The sequence below is a fragment of the Myotis daubentonii genome, chromosome 8 (assembly GCF_963259705.1).
Source record: "Myotis daubentonii chromosome 8, mMyoDau2.1, whole genome shotgun sequence".
Classification (NCBI taxonomy): Eukaryota; Metazoa; Chordata; class Mammalia; order Chiroptera; family Vespertilionidae; genus Myotis; species Myotis daubentonii.
In genome coordinates, this window is record NC_081847.1 from 67306797 (window position 1) to 67330957 (window position 24161).

The window sequence follows — 24161 nt, forward strand, 5'->3', positions numbered from 1 at the left end:
TGAATGATATATCGTGTTCATTATTCTGTTCTTTTAGCTTTTCTGTAAGTTTGAAATTTTTCAAAATATAATGTTGGGAAATTAAAGAACTAAAAGCAGCAATAAGCATGTCCCCATGAAGAAACCTCCTGTGGTTTAGCACTATACTCTGAGTCAAGCCGAATCCCTGTGGTGACCTGTGGCACCTGCATTGTCACCCTCCTGTGTTTTAGGTCCACAACAGGCCATGTTTGTTTGAATTGTAGGGCCTTTGTACTTGCTGTTCCCCTTGCTCAAACTACCCTGTCTCTATTTTGTCATTTCATTCTTAGCTCCAACATACGCCTCTGGGTAAGGGATCCCCAAACCTGCTTTTCTAATGCTGCCAGTCCTTAAGTTACTGTCACAACATCAAAATTTAATTTCTTTACTGCATTTCTTTACTGCATTGTCACTATCGGAAGTGACCTTTGTAATTAATTACATAGTATTGTTTATCTGTTCTCTCACTAGAATATAAGCTTCATGAGCATTGAATCCTTAAAGAAAGAAAACAAAGCCAGGAAGAAGCTGTGGATATAGCACAGTTTATAATGGTGGCATAGGAATGACTTAACATTTGAGAACTACTGTATTGTGGGATTTTCCTTCAAGTCTTTTTGGAGTCCTTGCTGACTTATCATTTCTGGAACATATCTTTAATATTATATTATGATTTGATAAGAAAGAAAAAATTTTGACCTAAGAACAATCATTCAGTGACGTATCACTAATATAATGTAAGTTGGTTAGGAAATATGATATGAATTTTAAAAAGTTCAGTTTTCTTAGTTACATAAAATGTGATGGCTAAATTAAAAATGTTGTCTTGGTCAGTGAGGTAGAATTTATTCAGTAACTATTTGCAGCCGCAAGTTAAGATACTCAATAAAAAATAACCTATAGACCCAGAGGCCATCAGTTGACACCAGAATATTAATGATGTAAAGTAGGATTATAGAATTATCTGAGGCTTACTTATTTTTAGGAGGAAAACTGGAAATTATTGTGCATGGTGTCACCTAAAGGCAATAATTCAGATGCTTTTAAAGAAGGTTGGTAGGCAGCAGATCATGGCCTGATCAATATACTCTTAGTGTATAGTTCTGAGGGAATGCTTTTGCAGTCTGGAGGAGGGCAACAGCAAGATCACATAATAGGAGAAACCTTGGTTGAAGATGTGTCTGGGGGAGTTGAGGTGGCCTGTGAAGAATTGAATTAGAAGATGCAGTGTTTCATTGTTGAGGTAGATGTAGCTTTTTTTTTTGCCACCTCTCCTTCCTGCCATGTGACTACTACCTGGACCACACATTTGGACTCAATTATATTATGGCTTTTAACATCCCTAATTGGTTCATGGACTTAAGTCTAGTTTCAAGGTGATTGCAAGCCCTTGGATGTTAGGGATGCAGCCTGTGCTCCTTTTGTGTCTGCCTACAGTTAGAATGGAATTGCACACACAGGTGGCAGGGCCTCTGCTGGGGAAAGGAACATGGGTTTGGGATTCAGAGGGCCTCGCTCTAGAACCTGGCTCTACTACCCAATATCTATGTGACTTTGGATAAAATGATGATGACTGTGACATTGATGGTAAGAAGTTAATGAATTCATTGGGCCTTGTCTGTGAAATAGGGTGATCATAATGTGTTGGTGGGTCAAGTGAAATAATGTGTATAAGTAGTCATGGAAAATGCTATGAAGGTATTAAAATCATGATACTCAAAGTGAATTGAATTGCTAAAGCATGGGCTAATACATTATATTAGTATAGAATTTTTGGTTGTAAAGGACATAAATTCAACTCAAACTGCTTCTTAAAATCAGCAAGACGATGACGACAGGCTTTAAGCACAGCTGGTTCCAGGGTAGCAGATGATATGATCAGGACCCTGCCTCCATTTCCCTCATGTTGGCTTACTTCTCAGGCTGCTGGTTCCCATGAGATTGCAGAGCTGCTCATGGTTCCTCGATTCAGCTTTCTTTCTGCCGAGCCAGCTCCTCTAGCAGAGAGATCTTTCCCAGGAGTCCTAGCAGAAGGCACAGGAGAGACTGAGTAGCTGGATCTGGATCCCAGCCCTACACCTAGAGTTGGAACTGGAGTTCCTGCCACTTATATATTAGGGACTGAGTCAGGGAAAGAGGTGATCCCAAAGGAAAAGAGAGGCTCTGTGACTAGTCCAAGGGGTGCTGGTCTCCCTCATCACAGGAGAGGCACAATTCCTGCATGGGGTTCCAAGTCTCTCACAGCCTAGCAGATTTACCAGCCTTCATTACAATCCAAACATTCTGCTATTTTTCGCTCTGGAAATTGTTGATAAAACCTTTCCTGTTTAGTTGAAACATTGCAAAAGTTACACAGGAAAAATAAACAAGACTCTGGCCAGTTGTGAAATGGAGAACATCAAAGTTTGGCCAGTCACCAAGCATAGCTTCCACTGGAGTGGCTTCATGTCTATGAACAGGTCTGTAGACATGGGTTTTAGTTTAGGTTCGGTTGGTTGCAGAACCAGACACTAGGTGAGAATGGCTCTCATGAAGGGATGGGTTGGGGAGAGGCAGAGCTGTGCTTGGGCTAGGCATGCTGAGCCCAGGTTGGAGCGGGTGGTTGTCTATACCATGCACCACAGCTGTGTTCCTGCTTGGCCTTCCACCTGCCCCAGCCAGGGTTCCTGTCCCCACATCCACCCTTTTACCCCTTGACTGGCCCACTCGCCTTCACACCCTTCACCTCAACGCCCATCTCATGGCTCTGTTTCTCAGTGGATCACACAAGATCCCCAGGGGAACCTGTTGGCTCAGCTTGCTGAAGTCACAGGTCACTGGCCACTTTCTGGCTAGGTCACTCTTGGGACAAAGCAGTGTAGTCCTATTCATTGTGACTGGTTTAGGCAATGGAGACTATAGATAGGTTTAATCCTTTAACAAGAGAGGCAGGCAGGGGCAGTCTTTACCCCACTACCTTTGGCAGTGGTCTTGAAAACTGTTTGCAGATACCTGACCTCTGGACCCTGGGATGGACTCATTATATGTATAGCTTAAGCATTTTTACTCTAATATCTTAGTAGGCAATAAGGTAACAATTTTTATTATAAAGTATTTATATTTATTGTGAAGTAAAATTTTCTTTTTCCAATTTTGGAAAAGAGACTAGGAAGAAGAAAATAAAAATTAACCATAATCCCACCACCATGGATAGTAGTTAACACTTATAACTTAGGCTTTGTGCCAGCCACCATTGTATGTACTCATTAAATTCTTATAGCAACAGGTAGAATGGAGATATTTTTATCCTCATCCTTTGTTCTGAAACAGAAGTCAGGTATGTGGTGTGTGTGTGTGAGGTATGTGTGACAAGGACACTGAGCCTATAGAGGTGCTGACATAATGCCCTGGTTCAAGTACCAACCATGTTTGACCAAGTGCTAACCAGAGGTTATCATCCCAGGTGGAGTGAATGAGGTTGGGGTAGAAGTGGTATCCTGTCCAGTAGCTGATGTGGCACAAAGACAGGGTGTTACCTCCCTTGTCTCCCAGCAGGAGGTGCTTAAGGATCACCAGGTGAGACAATTAAACATATGCGTTGGCCCACCAGTTTGGTTCTTAGTCCCCTAGGCCTAGATCCTCTGGGCCTGCTCACCTGCCCCTAAAACCTGCCTGAATGTGTTTGAATTAAACAAATGCATGAAAGTCTGGGAGACAGTGGCACAGCTCCCTTTTCCTCACCTCCCATTAGCATAATTTGTCTCAGCTGTGGTCTTCTTTTCCACTCTTGCCATGATTATTGTCCTGGAGATAAGACCTCCTGGGAAACCTCATCATCTTAGAGGGGGGGTGGGGTGGTGGTGTGAGTGATTAGAATGAGTCAAATATTAATTATCATACTATTTATTGAGCAATGTCTATATTTCAGGCTCTGTTTGGCACTATAAAAATATTTCCACTTTGCTCCACAACTTAGGTTTAATAGAAGAGGAAAGTTGGGGCTAGGGACAGAGGTGAAAGGCTTGCTCAAGACCACACAGCAGGCCAGTGGAGAGATGGTGTTGGAATCCAGATCCAAGTAAGGGGCAGAGACCAAGAGTCAGGACCACAGTGTACATATGTTTCTTTTAATCCAAGTCCCTTTTTAGCAAGCTTTTGGCAAATAGCACTGGGAGTACAGAAAGATGCTATCCAAGAGATTGTACTTTGCATGATTCAAGGAACTAAAATGCAAGAAGGGAAAAATGAAAGAAAAAAAAAGACCAAGTGTAACAAGTTCGGGTAGGCCTCTTTAGTTGTCTCTGGCCCTGGCACTGACGTAGACTGTAAGAACCACTCTGGAAATAGTTGGTAACAGGACACCGTACTTTTAGCCTTTCTTTTCTCATTGTTGCCGGAAAAATAATCAGCTCTATATCTTAAGTGGGTGATAAAGTGGCTCAGACACCAGCTGTAACTTAAAACAAGTTTTGTTTTAGTTGCTTTTAACAAACAGATGCGGCTGGCTCCCTGGACCAAGCACAGTGTTCTACTTACAGTGGGCTACTTGCACCGCTCCACTGTCTTGATTTGTGTTTCCTTCTTTCTTTAGATGTGTCCATTCAGCCGTTATTTTGGAATGTTCAGAGGCTTGGGTTTGGGGTTTAAAAGAGTGATTCTGGACCGCTATTCATTATAACAGCATTTATTGAATGTGTCCTGCGTGGCAGGCATTGCGCTGTACAGTGGGTGGTCAGGATGGGGCCCCAGCCCTTCCAGAGTTTATAATCTAGTAGAGAAGCCAGACAAATAAGAACCAAGCCTCTTCCCTCCCCAAAGGCAACCATTTTCAACTTTTTTAGTGAATATTTTAATCTTTAAAACATGTTATTGTGCTATTTTTTGTTTTTCTCAGCTTCAGATATTATTTGTAGCCTCCCTCCTAAGGAAGACAATCATTCTTCCCCTTCTCATCTGCTCTTTTCAGTTGTAGACGGGCATTCTTTCACATCTTCAAAAAGCTGAGAGGCACTGCGCTTTGGGAACACCACTGAATAAAACCCAGTGCTTGCTGTCAGGAAGCTTACTGATAGTGAGGAGAGGAGCCTGTGAGCAGACAATGTGAGGATTAGTCATTCTGGATTAGATTTGAAGAAGGGGTGGGGCTGAAGTCCCCAGTCAGCTTGCCTCCTCTGTGTCCAAGCTGGCTTGCTCTGGCCCGAGTGCTCTGGAGCACTCAGTGCTGTCCTGGCCCAACCACCATCCTCTCCCACTGGCACACAGCAGCAACTTCCCAACTGGCCTCTTGCCTTTAATAATCCATTGTCCCCACTGAACTTTTAAAAAATATCACTCCCTCACCTAAAAAGCTGCCATTGGCCTCCTGTTACAAGTGAGATAAGACCCAAGCTCCCTACTTTAGCCTTCAAGGATCCATGTGACTCGGCCTCTCCTCCGTCAGCAGCCTCCCTGCAGCTTGTTGTGCAGCCACTCAGACCTGTCCTCTCACTAGGACCTTCTCACTTGCCATTTCCTCTGCTGCGAACACTCTTCACTTTTATCTTCCAAGGGAACTTTCCTTACACTCCTTAGACTATCATCCCGCTGCACCCCACTACTCTATACCACAATCCTGTTTTATTTTCTGCATAGCTTTTATCTCTATCCAGAGTGTCTGTGTCTCTCCCACTAGAATGTAAATTCCATGAGGACAGGGACCCTGCTTGTTTTGTGAAACTACGGCATCCCCTTTAGAGCAGTGCTTGGCCCATGATAACACACTGAACAAAATGTACTGATGAAATTAATCTTGAAGTCCTCTTCCATTGAGTCTCTAGGACCTATCACTGCCTTGCTGTCTGAGGTCATTAGTAAAAACAGTGTCTTAGTTAAAGTTGTGTCCAGGAATACAGTATTGTTGCTAAGTAGCACTTATGAGCAAAAAGAAGGACTAACAGTTATAATAATAGCAAACACATAACACTTACTATGTGCAAGGCACTGTTCTGTGCACTTTATTAGCGTAACATGTATTTCTCATTCTCACACTATAGGATAGGTATTATTATCACCCCCATATTGTGGATGAGGAAACCAAAGACAGAATGCATAACTTAACAACGTCATTAGCTTTATAAGCAATGGAGCTGAGATTTGAACCCAGATATTCTGGCTCCTGAGTCTGTGTTGCCATCCAGATGTGCCTGAGTTCCATCAAGGGAATATCTCTGGAGTTGCATGAATTAGACACACTACATCTCTAGAGGTGGAACTGGGGATAGTAGGAATCATTCCCACTTATTGAGCACTCTGTTATGGTGTTTCTGGGCTGTGGCAGTGTGGCCAGTGATGGTGCACAAGTGTTTTCAGACACAGAGGACATAAATATCTTTAATGTCAGATGATAGGGGCCCTTTCAGAGACCTCAACATGTTCTCAGACAGGTCTGAATGGCCAGGTTCTTTGAAGTTCCCATGGGCATATACGGCTATGGCTATTACTAGCCACACAGTCTGAGGATTTCTCCAGGTGCAAGAAGCTCCCTTTGCCATTCTCAGAAGGATTTTTATGCCCTTCTGGTCTCTGCTTCTAACTCACTGCTCTGAAGTTCTGACTCTGTACCTGCCTGAAGTAATTGGTACAGTGGTTCTCAACCTTCTGGCCCTTTAAATACAGTTCCTCATGTTGTGACCCAACCATAAAATTATTTTTGTTGCTACTTCATAACGGTAATGTTGCTACTGTTGTGAATCGTAATGTAAATATCTGATATGCAGGATGGTCTTAGGCGACCCCTGTGAAAGGGTTGTTCGACTGCCAAAGGGGTTGCGACCCACAGGTTGAGAACCCCTGAATTGGTAGAAACAATCCCAGCCTGTCCTTGAATGTGTACTGTGAGACCAGAGCAAGCAGAGATCAACTTCTCAGGAACATCCCAAAGCAGACCAGGCTTCAGGCCTATATTTCCTCTGTAGTACTTTATGCACATGATTGCCAGTTCTCACGATATCCCTCCTTGTGGGTGGGTGATGGGACAGATCAGCAGCCCAGGTTGCCACGCTGGCAGAACCAGCGTTCAGATCCAGATATTTCTGACTCAGAAAAGACAATATAATTCTGGTTATAGTTCTCTGTTCTCCAAAGTGACTTCCAGTTACTCCTAGTGCATTTAGTTTTCATCAGTGTTTTTGGTGAGAATGGCAAGTGTCCTTGACAGCATGCCACACCCAGTCCCTTAGAGTTTACCGCATTTTTTAAACATACTCAAGATAGGGAGAATGAACTCTCATATACCTATCACGCAGATTTAATAGTTACTAAGATTTTGTCATGCTTGTCTCAACTATTCTCCCCCCACTTTTTTTCTGAAGTATTTTAAAAGAAATTCATAAGATCTCAAGTCATTTTACCCCTAATGCTTCGGTATATATCTCTAAAAAATAAAATTTTCTTGCATAACTCAATGTCATTATCACACTAACACCATTAATCTCTTTGAGATCTAATTCTTCATTCATATTCAGAATTTTCCAAGTTTTCTTTAAAAAAATATTCTTTAAGTATGGTACCTTTCTTTCCCCTCTACCCCCTGCCAAAAAGAGATATAGGGACACTTATATTCCAAGGTCCTTGATAATGGTGAGCAGCCTGAGGTTCTGAGATATGAATCAGCTTCCTCAGGTCAGGTGGTGATATTGGGACTTGAGTCTACACCTCTCTTTCTGAGTTTTGTGTTTTATGCCCTATGCGTGGCTGCCTGGGAATGTTTACCCTGAGTAGGATGAAACATTTAACCTCAGCCTAAATCTATGGCCTACAGATGTAGGGGCTACAACTGGGAGAGGAAACAGGAAGATAAGCACTATCCCAGGAAGCACACTCCGCACAGAGTGGTTTTTCTTTAGAAGATGGAACTGATTGCCATGGTGAGTCAAAACCATCTCCAGCCCCGGGCCAGTGTAGTTTCTTCTTTGGTTTTGTGTTTATTCTTAAGGACCTTTTTCTGTGGTAGGGGCAGTCGCAAGACCCCCTAAAATGAGGACACCTGGCTATAGGGAGCGCTGCAGGATTATGGAAGAGCATGGTCTTTGGGATCTTGGCTCTGCTGCTCACTCACTGTGTGTTTGGGCCTGGGAATTGACCTCTCTGACTGAGCTTCTGCCTGTGGAAAAGGGAATCACAGTGCTTACCTTGCAAGGTTGTTAGGAAGATTATGTGAGCGTAGGTGGAAGTGTCCCTAACATGGTGCTGGGCACAGAGTAGTCTTTTATAAAGGGGAGCGTAATGCCATTTCTCTTTGCCATGGAGGAGGATGGAGCACTGAGTCAGCACCAGCCACTATCCCTCTTTCCCCTCTCCAGCCGGAGGAAGATCTCGTACATCCATTTCCTCTCGCCTCTGCTATTGTAGAAGAGGTCTGGTGGCAAGATATCCAGCGTTTACAAGACTTGGGAGAGAAGAAGGAAGGACAGTGCCCAGCACTTGTCCTGTGTCCTGTCACTCCTTTACCTGGTCTGGTGTGACACCACTTTATAGACAGGGTGCTAAGCACAGAGAAGGATGTGCCTCATCTTCTTCTCTACATGTTAAGGGTTATTTCTCATTTTAAATCAAGAAACCCAGTTCATTGATGCAAGAGGTTGGCAGAGATTGTTCTGGCTCTTGGGATATGCACAGGGACAGAATTCCACTTAGAGTTTGGGCAGGAGCTCAGGGGCGATGGAAATGCTCTGTGCCAGCGAATATGCCGAGAACACAAGGAAATGTTTGCATCCTTTTATAGTGACTAGAGTAAACATTTATTTCACCTTGGAGGACAAAGGGCCCAGAGAGCTGGACCAAGTGAGACAGCTGTGCTGTGAGCCACACAAAGGAGGGCATCAGAACCTGTTGGTCTAGAGAGGGCCTAATAAATTGTGTCCCTCATAAGGGACAGTGTTTTCTGTTCCTTGGGTGGGCCACATATGCTGTGCTCTTGAGAAGATTGGGAACAGGTGTCCTGAGTTGTTGCTGTTGAGTCCTATCTGGTCCATGGGCCAGCGGTTGGTGCCTCTGGTCATTTCATCCTTTTTCACAAAGTTCAAGGTGACTTGGCCCTCTCCCAAAGATCTAGGGGAACCTCATGCTCAACCTCCTCCGTGAGACTTTGGCAGCTGGGCTTCCATAGCCTTCTGCTGTGTCCTCTGCCCAGACAGCCTCTTCCCTCAACTTTCTGGCCTCTTCTTTTTCTTCAATTGCTAAATTCCCTCTTGTGTGCTTGTTTAGCAGAAACATCTGATCTTACTTTGATGTACTGCAGTGTATTGATATTGCGGGTTTTTGGGTTTTCTCACCAGACTGTGAGCTCCTGGAAGGCAGGGACTGGGTCATATTCACTTCTGAAGTCTGGGACCCATCCCAGGGGCAGCATATAGATGTATGGAGTGGAACAGAGCTGAACTATTATTTCAGTGCCTGGGTAGCTGCTTTGCAGGTACTGTCTGAGGCATTTTGAGAAATTAATAGTGGGGAGGGAGTGCCCCTAAGGTGAACATGCTTGCCAGGGATGCTGGCCTGCCCTCCCTCTGTGCTGTCCCTGTGGTCACCTGCTCAGGCATGCCTGGTGGGCTCTACAGGGAAATGGGTTCCTGCTGCTCTTTCTGAAATGTGACTTGCCATGCCTTCTTCAGTCCCCTTTGTCTCCGTCCAGAAAAATGTCTAATTGTATCTTGAACTCATTTACATTGCTCGCTTCAATGGCCTCGCTTGGCAGCTGAGGCCATATGCTAATTCCACCCTTTTCATGAAGGAATTCTGCTGATTTTACTTACTTTTTATGGTAGATTTACCCCACCCTGTCTTTTTTTCTTCTGTTCCCCCAGAAACAGTTTCCTAAGTTCACTCTCTTAGGCTCTGCAACTCTGGCCTTGCCCTTCTAAGCACCTTTAGCTGGCATTAGTCAATAATTGCTTTCTCTCCTTCAAAGGAGGGGTTCTCTGTGCATTGGCGACCCATTTCTAGAAGACCTGTTTGTGTCTGAGGCTACAGCAACAACCATTGACCAGTTCTTTGATTTTGGGCAAGTGATTTAACCTCTCTGTGCCTCTGCCAATTGGGGCTATTGATGATAGTACCTACATTCTAGGTAAATGAACTAATACATGCAAAGCACTTATCCCTTACATGTTAGCTATGAAGATAATGTTCATTTCTGCTGGAAAGGGCTTATACCAAGGACTCAGTGAGGACAGATAACTTCTGCTCTAGAGAAAATGCCAGCCTGGTGTCTCTGACTGAGGTTTTCCTGTTTCATTCTTCCAGGAAAATCATTGTCTTAGCTTATTATTGGACTTTCTAGCTACTAGAAGTATTTTGAGATTCAATATGGGGGTCTATGCTTGAAACTGTAGGGAAAAAAAATCCCACCAGAAAGAAAATAACATTGTTGGTCACTGGAGCTTTTATGTGCATTAACTCCCTTATAGTCCTATGAAGTAGGCACTTTTTTTTATCACCCTGGTTTTACACAGTATTGCTACACTATTGTTGCTGTACTAGGTAAGGGTCTCAGTTCAGAATTTTGGGGTGTAAGGGAGCCAGCACTGCCTCTTCATTTGTCTGGAAGAGGCCGAGGCCAGGGAAAAAGAGAGCTCACCCTGTGGCCCAGGTTGGGGAGTGGGGAGTAGGGGGAGGGTTGTCAGACTTCTAAGCCTATGGCCTCTGGTCTCACCTGCTGTATCACTCTGGGGCCTGGTTACACCAGAGAGCCCACTGCCCTTTTCCTGCGTGGTGAACCCATCTTGGCATCCACCTTCTCCACCCCCATCAAGACCAAAATATGGGTCATAGGGGCAAGAGGGGTTGCACTGCCAAACTGCCGGAGCTCAGCTGACTAATAGGTCCTGAGTGCTTTTCTGATTCAAACAGATACCGACCAAAGAAGCTGGATGTTTATTCTGTTTCTTCCAACTTTCCTTTCTAGAGAAAACTCCCTCCAGAGACCTCACACTGGCTGGTTTTGGCCCCCGGACATGTTTTGTTTGGGCCATGCAGTTTAAACATGTTTTTGAATTGGTTGTCAACATTTAAAAATTGGCAAATTTCATATAATAATCCAGGTTTTTGGCTTCTCTTGAGAAATTGGAAGATCTGGCAACTTCAGGCCCACATTCCTGTCTGGCCATGTGGACTGGAGCTGAGGAGAGACTGTCCCCTACAGTTTGGCACAGGAGTTTCTGTTCCCTCTACTTTCACTTCTTGTCTTGCGTCTAGTCCACCTCATGCAGTTCAGGTGTCCCAGGGCCCTGCAGGCTTTTATGTTTGGGAATACTGTGCCTCACTGTCCCCATTTTAGGACAGGCCTTTTTCCAGCATAGAATTTGTGAGAACCGGAACTCAGTCCCAAGAATAAGGATCACTTCCACTATTAAGCACCTGCTCTGTGCCAGACCCTGGGTTATGAGATTTGCATGCATGGCCCATGAGTCCCACACTATTCTGTGAATCACATATGATCCCCATCTTGTAGATGGACACACTGTAGCTCAAGTATATAGAGCACTGGGACAGGTTTCACTAGGCATGCAGGGAGGCAAGGCAGACGTAGGATCTGGTGTGTTCCCTGCAAAGCCCTGTATGTCTCCCTTTCCACACATTTGGCCCTCGTTCTAATGGTCACCTGCACATCTGCAGGTATTTCTCCTCACACCTCCCCTTAGGAAGGGAAGATGCATGTGCCCTGAAACCCAGGGACCAGCCTGCTCTTTGATATGAAAAGACTCCTGATGAAATTTCCTTCCAAGTTTCCTTTTGGGATTATAGGAGACTTGTCTTCAAGAGAAATCCTCTTTCGTGCCACTTCAAGAGAAGGTCTCAGATCAGGCAGACCCAGCTTTGGCTCCTGCTTCTACCATGTTCTAGCTGTGGGAGTTGTACAGTCTTGAAATGCACTGTCCCCTCTCGTCTCTTCCCTCCCTCCCTCTTTCCTCCTCTACCTCCCTTGCCTCTCCCCTTCTACATCTTCTCCTCCCTACCCTCACTCCTTTTTTCTAACCCCTCCTCCTTGCCCTCCTACCTCTCACTTAGTGAGCCCTTAATACTGTTTCTAACTCTCCTGAGCCTCAGATTTCTCATATGTAGATGGGCTGTTGCATGTCACAGTTGCCAGCAAAATTTAGACCCTTGTTAATTGGTAGCTACTGTTATGAAGGATGAAACTTTCTTGTTCATTTTCACAATGGAAATCACATTGACAGAGCCCTAGAGCAGTGGTTGGCAAACCCATTAGTCAACAGAGCCAAATATCAACAGTACAACGATTGAAATTTCTTTTGAGAGCCAAATTTTTTAAACTTAAACTATATAGGTAGGCACATTGTTATTAACTTAATTAGGGTACTCCTAAGCTGTCCTTTGCTAAAAACGTCCTCAATCTAATTGAGGTACGTTCTCTGAGGTCGACCCCTTCCAACTCTCCCATCCACACTCATCTTGTATACTTGTTTCAGATAGACGAGTGTGGATGGGAGAGTTGGAAGGGGTCGACCTCAGCAAACAAACGTACCTCAAAACAATGTACCTCCCCAGTGCTGCGTATCCCGTGGCCCGCCTGCGCCTCATCTTCTGTCACCTGACCGACCGACACCCCCCACTTCTTCTAACTCCACTTCTTCAAAATAGACTCGCCCAGGCCAAAAACCGACTTCTGTGCATGGGCCACGAAGTTTCAATCGCACTGTACGTGTGCGCCCGAACGTGGTATTTTGTGGAAGAGCCACATTCAAGGGGCCAAAGAGCTGCATGTGGCTCGTGAGTGGTTTGCCGACCACTGCCCTAGAGTTACAGAGCTTTAGTGAAAAATATTGACTTAAAAGGTAGCATTTTCCCCAAGGCACCTTGATAAAAGCATTGGGAAGACCTAGGATCACACTGAATTGCACAGGTCTTTGTAAGGCCTGGCCCTCCTGTTTCTATGGATCAGGTATATTTTTTGTTCCAAGCACTATGTTAGGTGCACCGCATAACTTCCTAAAAGGTTAGTAGTGGTTTTGACTAATTCCCATCTCCATTTTGTAGATGAAGAAATGTGTCCGTAGACTTTAGGTGTTTCATGAAAGGCCCGATAGCTGGTAAGTGGAGCAGAGATTCAGACTCCAGTTGACCTTCCCCAAAGTTGTCTCTTTACCCTCTGCTGTGGGGCCTGATTGTGACCTCTGCCCCGGAATTTGAGTGGACCCAGAGTGTCAGTGGCCACTTAACAAAGATTCAGGAATTCTCTGCCCTCCCAGGTCCTGATGTTCCTGGTTGATCAGCAAGCCCTCATGTTTATTGGATACTGTAAGGAGAGCTCCCTGGTTTCATTCTGAGATTCTGAGCTGTCCTTTTGTGTCCACCCCTGGCTGAGAGAACTGTAAGGGGCTGGGTGGCCCACGGACAGGGTCTCTTTCCTAGTGTGTTTGGGACTCTCAGACATCCCTATTAAGTTTACTTAGGCCGCTCTAGGATGGATTTTCTACATAATTTGCATTCCCATGTCTACCTCTTACTGCTTTGTCCAGAAGTTCTTGCATCCATATTTGGTGATTTGTCTCCGTTTCCCTCCCCCACCCCTGAAGTATCTGCCAAAATCCTGTATAATTTGTATCATCTCCCAAGCTGTTACAGAATATGAGGGCCCAGGATAATTTAGTTATTTTTGAAAAAAAAAAATTCTTAGCAAAAGTAAAAAAGGAGGAGGAAGTTTTTATACTCACTGCATGAAATAGACAATATTTCCTGAAACAGGAGATACGAACCTCAAAGAATTTAAAATAAAACATTCATTTATTATTTTTTTAAAGAAGGTAAATGAGAAAAAAAAGTAGAATAGTCAGTCTTTTTATCCTAAGTACAGATGAAATTGATTAAACCTTAAATACTGGCCTCCACACACCCGGTTTATTAATTGAAGAATTTCCTCTTACCCAGAATGGGAAGTTCACATTAAAATCGAGCTTGCCCCTGAGTGGCAGTGACACTTGAGAACTGAACATTTTCCACAATCCTATTTTCTCTTCGGTGCTAGAGGAAATCCTAAAATGGTTAAAAGGGGGGAGGGGGACTGAGGGGAGAGAACAGAAACCGTGCATTTTAAGGAAGCCTTCTTTCATTTCCTTGTAAAGCATGAAATCAAATTACAGCTCATGGCCCACACTTATTTTATTTCTACTTTTCAAATTCCATTTTCTGCTCTTTCTCACTGTTCCTGAACAGGAGTTTTACTGTTGTGCAAAGTCAGCTAAAAAGATTACCCCAGATGGACTATCGTACAGTAGCTTAAAGAAGCAAAAGACAAACTGCCTGGTGAGGTCGGCAGCCCACAGCCCATGGTGCCACCTCTGCCTCCACCTGGACAAGAGATGGTGGTAGCCACCCTCCCTTGACCTGAGGAGGCAGGGACACCTCTGCTCTCCCTGTGATGCCTGAGCCTGCCTCTGCTCCTTTCCTGAGGAGGGCGCTGGGAGTGGTGTTCACTTGTGTCTCCTAAGAGTGGGCCACATGCCTCTGATGAGGGATGGTGGGAGGCAGTGCCTGGTGTGATTAATACTCTGCTTGACAGGGTTGCAAGGTCATGCCTCTTCCAATTCTCATCCCATCTCTCCCATTTTGTTGAAGAGAAAGACTTGATTTAGTGTTAGTATATCTTTTACAGCCTCTTGCCCTTCTTTAACAGAGAGATAGAGAGAGCAGGCCTCAGGCTCAGAGCTTCAGCAGGCAGCAGATCTAGTTAGCATTTAGTAACATTGCTCCACATTGTTTTGTCTTTCTGTTTTATCTTTACAATTAACTTCTTATGTCAAGTTTAATACATTTATTTTGGTGTAAAGTTTTTTTAATATAAGTATATTTGGGTTCAAAAATGACTTGATTTAAACACATATAAGTAAATGCTAGTAAAGGTAGTATCCATAGCTTTGATACACCCAGATTTAGGAATTGCTCTCTAGCAAGCCTGACCATGGCTGGCTGTGCTGTGGTGACAAGTCTGTAGTTTCTACATTGATCTGTGGAAGGATGAAACATCATTAACAGAATATCTTAATGACCTTTACACAGACATTATTAGGTGTCTACCTTCATCTCTTTTCTGCTTCCATAGCTGGATAGTCATAACTTGTAGCATCAAATCCACCCTCTGTACAGAGTTTCCTAACAGGAGAGACGCATACCAAGAATGGTGCCTTAAATGGTTTTATGGCATTAAAGGATGTTAACTACGGTAAGAAAATTATTCCCTCTTCGGGGTTCTTTAAATTCTTGGATTATGTTAAGGAGGTCTCTGGTGCCTCTAGCTCCCGTGTCTGGCTAGAACTTAGTAGCAGTGTTTTATTTTTCTTGTACTTTTAAAAATTCTTTTAATCATGGTAAATAATACTTGTTTTCAGTGATACAAAGCTTTACTTTAAAAATAAATAGTTTTTGAGTCAGTAATATGTATACATGATTCAAAACTTGGGTGTGGAGAGAGCAGAGAGCCTGAAGAATGGCTTCTCTGTGTACAATACATCCAACAGCAACTTGGGCTTACTCCTCACGGGTGGCAGAACACTATGGCTTTCCTGTGACATTACGCCCTATACCTAAAAAAACAAACAAACAAAAAAAAAACTTAAGAGGTACAGAAGTGTGGAAAATAAATGGATCTTCCTTACACCCCATCCCTGCTTACCTAGTTTACTTCCCCAGAGTCAAACTGCTGTGACCAGTTCTTCTAAAAATTTCAAGGACAGTGATTTCAGACACATACTTTAACATGCAAAAATCTGTAGACATGGCAGTATACTGTGCATACACTTTTGGCAGGAGTACCCACTCAGGGGATATAGAACCACTGTGTGCTTTTTAGCAGCTGTGTAATATTCTGTTATGTGGATAAACTGAAATGTAGGTAACTGCGTCTCTCCTGACAGGCAGTCAGGTTGGCCCCATGTGATTGCTGTTGCAGACACAGTACAGTTATGTCCTTGTATGTGCCTCATTTGCATGTGGGATGTGGTTGGTTACAGGGTATGTGCATTTGCACCTTTGATGACTATTGCCAAAATGGCCTTCAAAGAGGTTTTGTCTCTCTTCCCCACACCCTCAGCAGCGGGGGTTACCAAACGTTTTGAGGGATGGCATGGCCGCTGGAGCTGTACAACTTGACTTTGAATTTTAGCCCCTTATCCCAGTCCTTTGGCCTCATTTTTCTCATCTCTACATGGAGGTCGTTTACAGGGCTGTCTGGAGGGATTTGGGAGTTAGTGTGTGTAACCGGCAGTGCCTGGCAGGGCAAGGACTAACTGTTCCTCAGCTCCTTTTATTATGGTCACAATAATTTTGTCAACCCACTAGGTAAAATCTAGAATCTTAGTGTAGTTTCAATGCATTTTTATTGTTACTGGTGAGGTAGGGCATCTTATTATATGTCTGAACTATGAGTATTTCTTTTCTTTGGCCCTGCTTCCTGTCTGACTTCCCTTTAGCTATCCTGGCCTCCTTGCTAATTGTCTGACACCCTGACATCCCATAGGGTCTTTGTACCCGCCCCTCTGTCTGCCCGGAATGCTCTTCTTCTGGTTAACTGCCAGCCCCCTTTTCTGTGAGTCCTGGCTCATATGTCTCTCCTTCTCAGTGAAGCCTGTCCTGATAGTCCGATTTAAAATGTCAACCTGCCCCCCATACATTCCTGAGCCTTCTTTTCCTGCTTTGTTTTAACCCCAGGATACTTATCATCTTCTCCCTTCCATGAGATTCATGAATTATGTGTATTCTGTGCTTTTGGTCTTGCCTCAGGACCAGTGAGCCCTGCTTGTAAGGGTAGGGGTTGTTGCCGGTTCTCATCACTAGGGTTTTGGAAAAGGAGGAGCTCAGTGAATGTGTTGAGTATTACCTGTCTATTGATATTGTTTCTATTTTTCAATGGATTGTTGCTCTTTTTATTACCAACTAGAGGCCCGGTGCACAAATTTGTGCACGGTTGGGGTCCCTTGGCCTGGCTGGTGATGGGGCCGATGGGGGCCACGGGAGGCCAGCCAGGGGGAGGGGCCACGGGAGGTTGGATGGCTGCAGGAGGTTAGATGTGGGAGTGCACTGATCACCAAGGGGCAGCTCCTCCGTTGAGCATCTGTCCCCTGGTGATCATTGCACATCTTAGCGGCTGGTTGACCAGTCATTTGGTCGTTCGGTCGCTTAGGCTTTTATATATATACTAGGGGCCCGGTGCACGAAATTCGTGCACTGGGTGTGTGTGGGGAGGGGAGTGTCCCTCAGCCCAGCCTGCCCCCTCTCACATACTGGGAGCCCTCAGGCGTTAACCCCCATCACCCTCCAATCGCAGGATCGGCCCCTTGCCCAGGCCTGATGCCTCCGCCAGAGGTGTCAGGCTTGGACAGGGGACTCCCATCTCCCCCTGATCACTGGCTCTGGCCCCCGCCCAGGCCTGAGGCCTCTGGCCCAGGAATCATGCTTGGGCAGGGGACCCCCATCTCCCTCTGATTGCTTGCTCCACCCCCCGCCCAAGCCTGATGCCTCTGACCCAGGCTTCAGGCCTGGGCAAGGGGACCATCATATCCCCCCAATCCCCGGCTCCGCCCCCCACCCAGGCCTGATGCCTCGGCCAGAGGAGTTGACCCTCATCACCCTCCGATCACCAATCACCGGATCGGCCCCTTGACCAGGCCTGAGGCCTCTGGCTGAGGCGTCCGACTCAGGCAGCGGGGACCCGCAGCTGCAGCGGCCCTGCGATCGTGGGCTCCGCTTTAGGCCCAGGCAAGGGACCCCTAGCTCCCGGGACTGCCAGCTTCGACCATGCCCAGCTCCCATCGCTGGCTCCACCCCTACTTCCTGCTATCACTGGCCAGGGCAGAAAAGGCGCCTGATTCTCCGATCATGGCTGGGGGGCAGGGCAAAGGCGGCCCCAGGGCCGCCTTTGCCCTGCCCCCCAGCTCTTAGCTCCCCCCTGGGTTTCTGATCACTGTCAGTGGCAGGGGGCTTCTTCCTGCTTTCCCTTTCGCCTCCCTGCATTGTGCCTACATATGCAAATTAACCGCCATCTTGTTGGCAGTTAACTGCCAATCTTAGTTGGCAGTTAACTGCCAATCATAGTCGGCAGTTAATTTGCATATAGCCCTGATTAGCCAATGAAAAGGGTATCGTCGTACGCCAATTACCATTTTTCTCTTTTTTTAGATAGGATAGATTTGAAGAGGTGTTTTAAATATTATTAAAAGTAGTCTTTTCCAGAATTGTGCATTTTAGGCTTCTTTCCCCAGTCATCTTTGGTCTTCATAATTTTTTTTCTATGCAGAAATATTTGATTATTGTGTTAAATTTGTCTATCTTCCTTTTTACAAAATGTGTTTCTGGGTTTTCTGTCTTACTAGGTGTTTTTCACTTTTTTAAAAAAATATATATTTTATTGATTTTTTTACAGAGAGGGAGAGAGAGGGATAGAAAGTTAGAAACATTGATGAGAGAGAAACATCCATCAGCTGCCTCCTGCACACCTCCTACTGGGGATGTGCCCACAACCAAGGTCCATGCCCTTGACCAGAATTGAACCTAAGACCCTTCAGTCCACAGCCCGGCGCTCTATCCACTGAGCCAAACTGGTTATGGCATGTTTTTTACTTTTAAGATTATAAAAAATTCTGTCTTGTTTTCTTCCGATACTTTTCCAGTTTTATATATTTTAATATTTAAAACTTTGATCCATTTGGAATTTATGGTATAAATTGATGCAATATGTAAGGTAGAGATCCACTTTTAGTTTTATCTAGACAGCTACCCACTGTCCCTGTGTCACTGTTGTATGCTTTTCCCAGTTTACAAATGTGGACATTGAGGCTCAAAGAAGGAAGGTTACTACCCAAGGTTTCACAGCCAGCAAACCTCATTCTCACCACTGCCTGCTCTCAGTTCTGTAGTGTTTTGCCACGAGTCTCCAGCGTCTATTGTGCTTTGACTTTTCTTCCTTTTGGCAGGGGTCCAGCACCTCTGTTTGTCAGCAGTCCTGTCCGAGGCTGTTTATTTTTTCTTCGTTTCTTACATCTTTTTGTTTCCTCTGTTTCTGCACTACTAACATTGCTCCCATTGTTCTCCTCGGTTTCTTCTTTTTTTAATTCAACTTATTGGGGTGACATTGGTTAATAAGATTATATACATTTCAAGTGTAAAGTGCTCATCACTCAAAGTTTAGTCTTCTTCTGTCACCATATATTTGACCCCTTTACCCTCTTCAGTCTCTCCCTATCCTTTCCCCCTGGTAACGACCATACTGGTATCTATGTTAATGAGTTTTTTGTTTGGTTTGTTCATTTGTTGTTTTCAGTTTTCTATCCCACATATGAGTGAAATCATTTGGTTCTTGTCATTTTCTCTCTGCCTTATTTCGCATGGCATGATACTCTCAAGATCTATCCATGTGTCCCAAATGGCAGAATTTAATCTTTTTTTTATGACTGAGTAGTATTCCACTGTATTTATGTACTACATCTCCTTTATCCAATCATCCATTGAAGGACATTTGGGTTGTTTCCATGCCTTGGCTACTATGAACAATGCTGCAACAAACATAGGGGTACATACATCTTTACGAATGAATGTTTTCACATTTTTTGGGTGTATACCCAGAAGAGGTATTGCTGATTCATATGGTAGTTCTAGTCTTAGTTTTCTGAGAAACCTCCATACTGTTTTCTGTAGTGGCTGTACCAATATACATTTTTCCACATCCTATCCCACACTTGTTACTTCTGGTCTTATTGATAATAGCCATTCTAACAGGTTGTCTCATTGTGGTTTTATTTGCATTTCCATTATAGCTAGTGAGGTTGAATACCTTTTCATATATCTGTTAGACATTTGTTGCCGGGAGCCGGTCCATCCTTGCTGTTTCAAGGGACCTGGCATATATGGCATACGGTTCTTAATATGTTTGCTCACCTTCTTGGCGCTGTGTTTTAACCAAGGTCACCTCTCTGAGAAAGGTTGAATCCCCAGGTAGGGATTTTCCCCTGAAGTTAGGGAGGGAATAAAACCTCTTAACTACGAACAATCATGCTTAAGCTACATAATCTTTACTCCCTGGAATGGAGATAAGAAACACCCTAACCTTTGGAATAGAGATTGATAGGATTGGAATCAACTGGTATAAATACAGATGCAACAAGACAGCAGGAGACAGAACTTAGGAGACAGGACTAAGAAGACAGAACCAAGAGAGACAGAACTCAGAACACAGAACCTACAAAGAACGTTCTCTAGAGACAGAAGAACTTCGCTGGAGAGAACATGGCAAAAGATCTTGGACAGAAACTGGCCTCAGAACCTAGAGACAGAACCTAGCGAGAGAACATGGCAAAAGATCCTGGACTGAACCTGACTACAGAAATTGGCAAGAGAACCTGACTAGAACCTGGTGACTGAACATGGCTGGAGAACCTAGCAAGAGAACATGGACACAGAACCTGGCTGGAGATCCTAAGCAGAACCTCTCTGGAGATCCAGACCAGAACTTGGCTGGAGATCCTGGCTGTAGATCCTGGCTAGGCTGCTGATCAACTGAACACTGTCTCCGTGTCCTTCCTTCTTCGCCGACTCCGTCTACGCCTTTGGGAACCCCTGGACCTGCTGGGGTTGGACCCCGGCATATGGCGCCCGAACAGGGACCCCTTAGGTAAGCCCCCCCACACTCGGGACGGATCGGACTCCACCGTACGAAGAGGGTGGATAGTCTTCGCTGACTCCGTCCACACCTTTGGGAACCCCTGGAACAGGATTCCCCTAGGTAAGCCCCCTCCATTGAGAACCCCCACACTCGGGACGGATAGGACTCCACCAGGGTGCTGCAAACCCCCCTATAGAGGATAAGTAGGGTAAGAAGGTGGATAGTACAGAACTTAGATTGAGAAGATGTGCCATACTGAGTCCAAAGAAATAAGACTCTGTATTGATCTTTTAACATATATGCTTGCTAGCAGAGGAATTAAGGTTACTCCCAGTCAGACAGAACGTTTTATACAAGAAGTATGTCCATGCTTTTCTGAGGAAGGAAAGGTAAATGTAATGGCATGGGAGAAGGTAGGCCCAAGGAGCCTTATCCTTAACCCCACTGCAGCCTTTCTACCCTGGGAAAGTGCAGGATTGGCAAGCTCTCCCTGGGGTGATAGATCAGGACTCAGGTAATAGCGGAAAGCGCCAATCCTACTCTTAAAATGGATATAAGAGAGCATTTGAGGTTTTTCTTTTTAATGCCTGCTTTTAAAAAATAAAAAAGGGGGAATTTGCCGGAAGCCGGTCCATCCTTGCTGTTTCAAGGGACCTGGCATATATGGCATACGGTTCTTAATATGTTTGCTCACCTTCTTGGCGCTGTGTTTTAACCAAGGTCACCTCTCCGAGAAAGGTTGAATCCCCAGGTAGGGATTTTCCCCTGAAGTTAGGGAGGGAATAAAACCCCTCAACTAAGTGCCAGGCGGGTAATTAATCACTTTAACTATGAACAATCATGCTTAAGCTACATAATCTTTACTCCCTGGAATGGAGATAAGAAACCCCCTAACCTTTGTAATAGAGATTGATAGGATTGAATCAACTGGTATAAATACAGATGTAACAAGACAGAAAGAGACAGAACTTAGAAGAGAGAACCTACAGACAGAACCTACAGAGAACCTAGAGACAGAAGAACTTCGCTGGAGAGAGCATGCCGGAGGATCCTGGACAGGGACTGGCCTCGGAGCCTGGAGGCGGAGCCTGGAGAGAGCATGGCAGGGGATCCTGGACTGAACCTGACTGCAGAGATTGGCAGGAGAGCCTGACTGGAACCTGGTGACTGAGCCTGGCTGGAGAGCCTGGACGGAGCCTGGCTGGAGAACCTAGCAAGACAACATGGACACAGAACCTGGCTGGAGATCCTAAGCAGAACCTCTCTGGAGATCCAGACCAGAACTTGGCTGGAGATCCTGGCTGTAGATCCTGGCTAGGCTGCTGATCAACTGAACACTGCCTCCGTGTCATTCCTTCTTCGCCAACTCCGTCCACACCTTTGGGGACCCCTGGACCCGCTGGGGTTGGACCCCGGCAATTTGTGTGTTTTCTTGGGAAAAGTGTCTGTTCTGGCCTATGCCCGTTTTTAAATTGTTTGTTGTGGTTGAGTTGTATAAGTTCTTTATGTATTTTGGATATGTATTATCCGTTTATTGGAGGTATTATTTGCAAATATCTTCTTCCATTCAGTTGGTTGCTTTTTTGTTTTGTTGATGATTTCTTTTGCTGTGCAGAAACTTTTTAGTTTGATATGGTCCATTCATTTATTTTTACCTTTACTTCCATTGCCTTTTGGGTCAAATTAATAAAATCCTCTCTGAGACCATGGTCATATGTTTAGTACCTATGTTTTCTTCTATGTATTTAATTGTTTTAGGAGTTATATTTAGCTCTTTGATTCATTTTAAGTTAGTTTTTGTGTATGGTATCACAAATAGCAGTTTACTGTCATTCTTTTGCATGTGACTTTCCAGTTTTCCTTCTGGGTTTCTTTAGGTGGTGATAAATGTACATTCTGCTTCCTCCTGAAGGACAGTACCTCTGGTTTTGGATGTGTTCTAGAGGACACTGGCAGTTTGCGTTAGCACCTTTTCGGCTCTTCTTCCTCTTCTCATCTTCAGGGCCTTTCCACCTGCTCTTCAGGATGCTGTAGGGTTCCTAGGAGACTCAGAAATGCAGGACTCTGGCAATAGAAAAAGCAGACATTTTGAAATCAGACAGCCTAGGTTCTAGCTCTGCCTCTGCTGTTCACTCTTGTGTGACCAGACTTCAGATTACTCCTTATTAAAATGGGAGAGTCTCCTCTGCATGGCGTTGTGGTGAGGGTCAGAGCTAAGGCACGTCAAGCGGAAGTCAGAAGCTGATATGCCATCAAGAGCCAGGCTGGTAGTATAAAAGCCAAAATATCAGGCAATAGAGACTTGTGTGGACCGAAGTAAAATTGGGAATATATCACTATGCTCAAGAGGCAGCTGCTTCACAGCCATGTCAGAGGCAGAACCAGTGCTGTCATATCTGCTGTCTCATAAAGATTTTTGTGTGTTCTCTCTTGAATTGTAAGTGTTGGTAGTATGTTCATATTCTCAGAGGCACCATGCAAGCTAAAGAACGCTCTTTTCCAATTTTGCACTTCTTAAGTGTCAGTTTGCAACTAGAGATGTGAAGTCCTGCGCCCAGGGCTTGGCACCAGGCCAGTTCCCAATCTATGGTGACTGTTGTTTGGAGTTTGACAACATCTTTTGGGTTTCTTGTTGATTAAGCAGCACGCTGGTTCCACTTGTTGCTAGGTCAACTCCATTCCTGCTTATTACCTGTGGTATTTGAAATACCTGAAATATGCTCTTCTTTTGGTCCATTTGGTGGTGTGGCATGGTTCTCCTACTCGGGTGTCTCCCGGCCAATCAGGTGGAATTTAGCAGGATGTTTGTGGAGGAGCACACCTTTGCAGGTCTGGTTAAAACAATAAGGATTTCCTACCTTTTGGTGGACACAGTGTTCAGGCTGTTGGCTGCCACTCACCAAAGATCCCTGAGAGGGGTTCATGGATACCATTGGATTTGGGGGAGAAATTGTTAATATTTGTTTCACGTTGTTAATACTCCTCCTCCACCTCCTCGAAAAAGTATGGGGGCTTTTGTGTATATGTGAATCATAGGGAAGGAGATGGCCACTTTTGGGGGCTCTTACTAAGTTGTGCATTATGATACAAATACTAATTCTGTTTTTATTTTTGAAATGATTAAAATATATAATTACAGAATTAGAAATTTCAAAACTACTGAGAAACTTTAACCTTGTTATAATTACTCTGCAAACCTTTAAAGCAGTGATTTTCAACCGCTGTGCCATGGCACACTGGTGTGCTGCAAGAATTTTTAAAACACCTGACTAGCCCGGCGGGCATGGCTCAGTGGTTGAGCATCGACCTATGAACCAGGAGGTCAAGGTTTGATTCCGGTCAGAGCACGGGTTGCGGACTTGATCCCCAGTGGAGGGCATGCAGGAGACAACCAATCAATGATTCTCTCTCATCATTGATGTTTCTATCTCTTTCTCCCTCTCCCTTCCTTTCTGAAATCAATAAAAATATTTTAAAAATAAAATAAAATCACCTGACTATTTAGTTAGGCACTGAC

General features: G+C 44.6%; 1 protein-coding gene and 1 non-coding gene across 4 annotated transcripts in view; both read left to right on the forward strand.

The window, feature by feature from the left end:
• The window catches only part of EEFSEC (eukaryotic elongation factor, selenocysteine-tRNA specific), a 247626-nt gene that overhangs the window by 66770 nt on the left and 156695 nt on the right, over positions 1-24161 (forward strand). The window lies entirely within an intron of this gene.
• Positions 15449-15577, forward strand: LOC132240407 (small nucleolar RNA SNORA11). Its single transcript, XR_009454316.1, has one exon. It is a non-coding gene; the product is annotated as a small nucleolar RNA SNORA11 (small nucleolar RNA).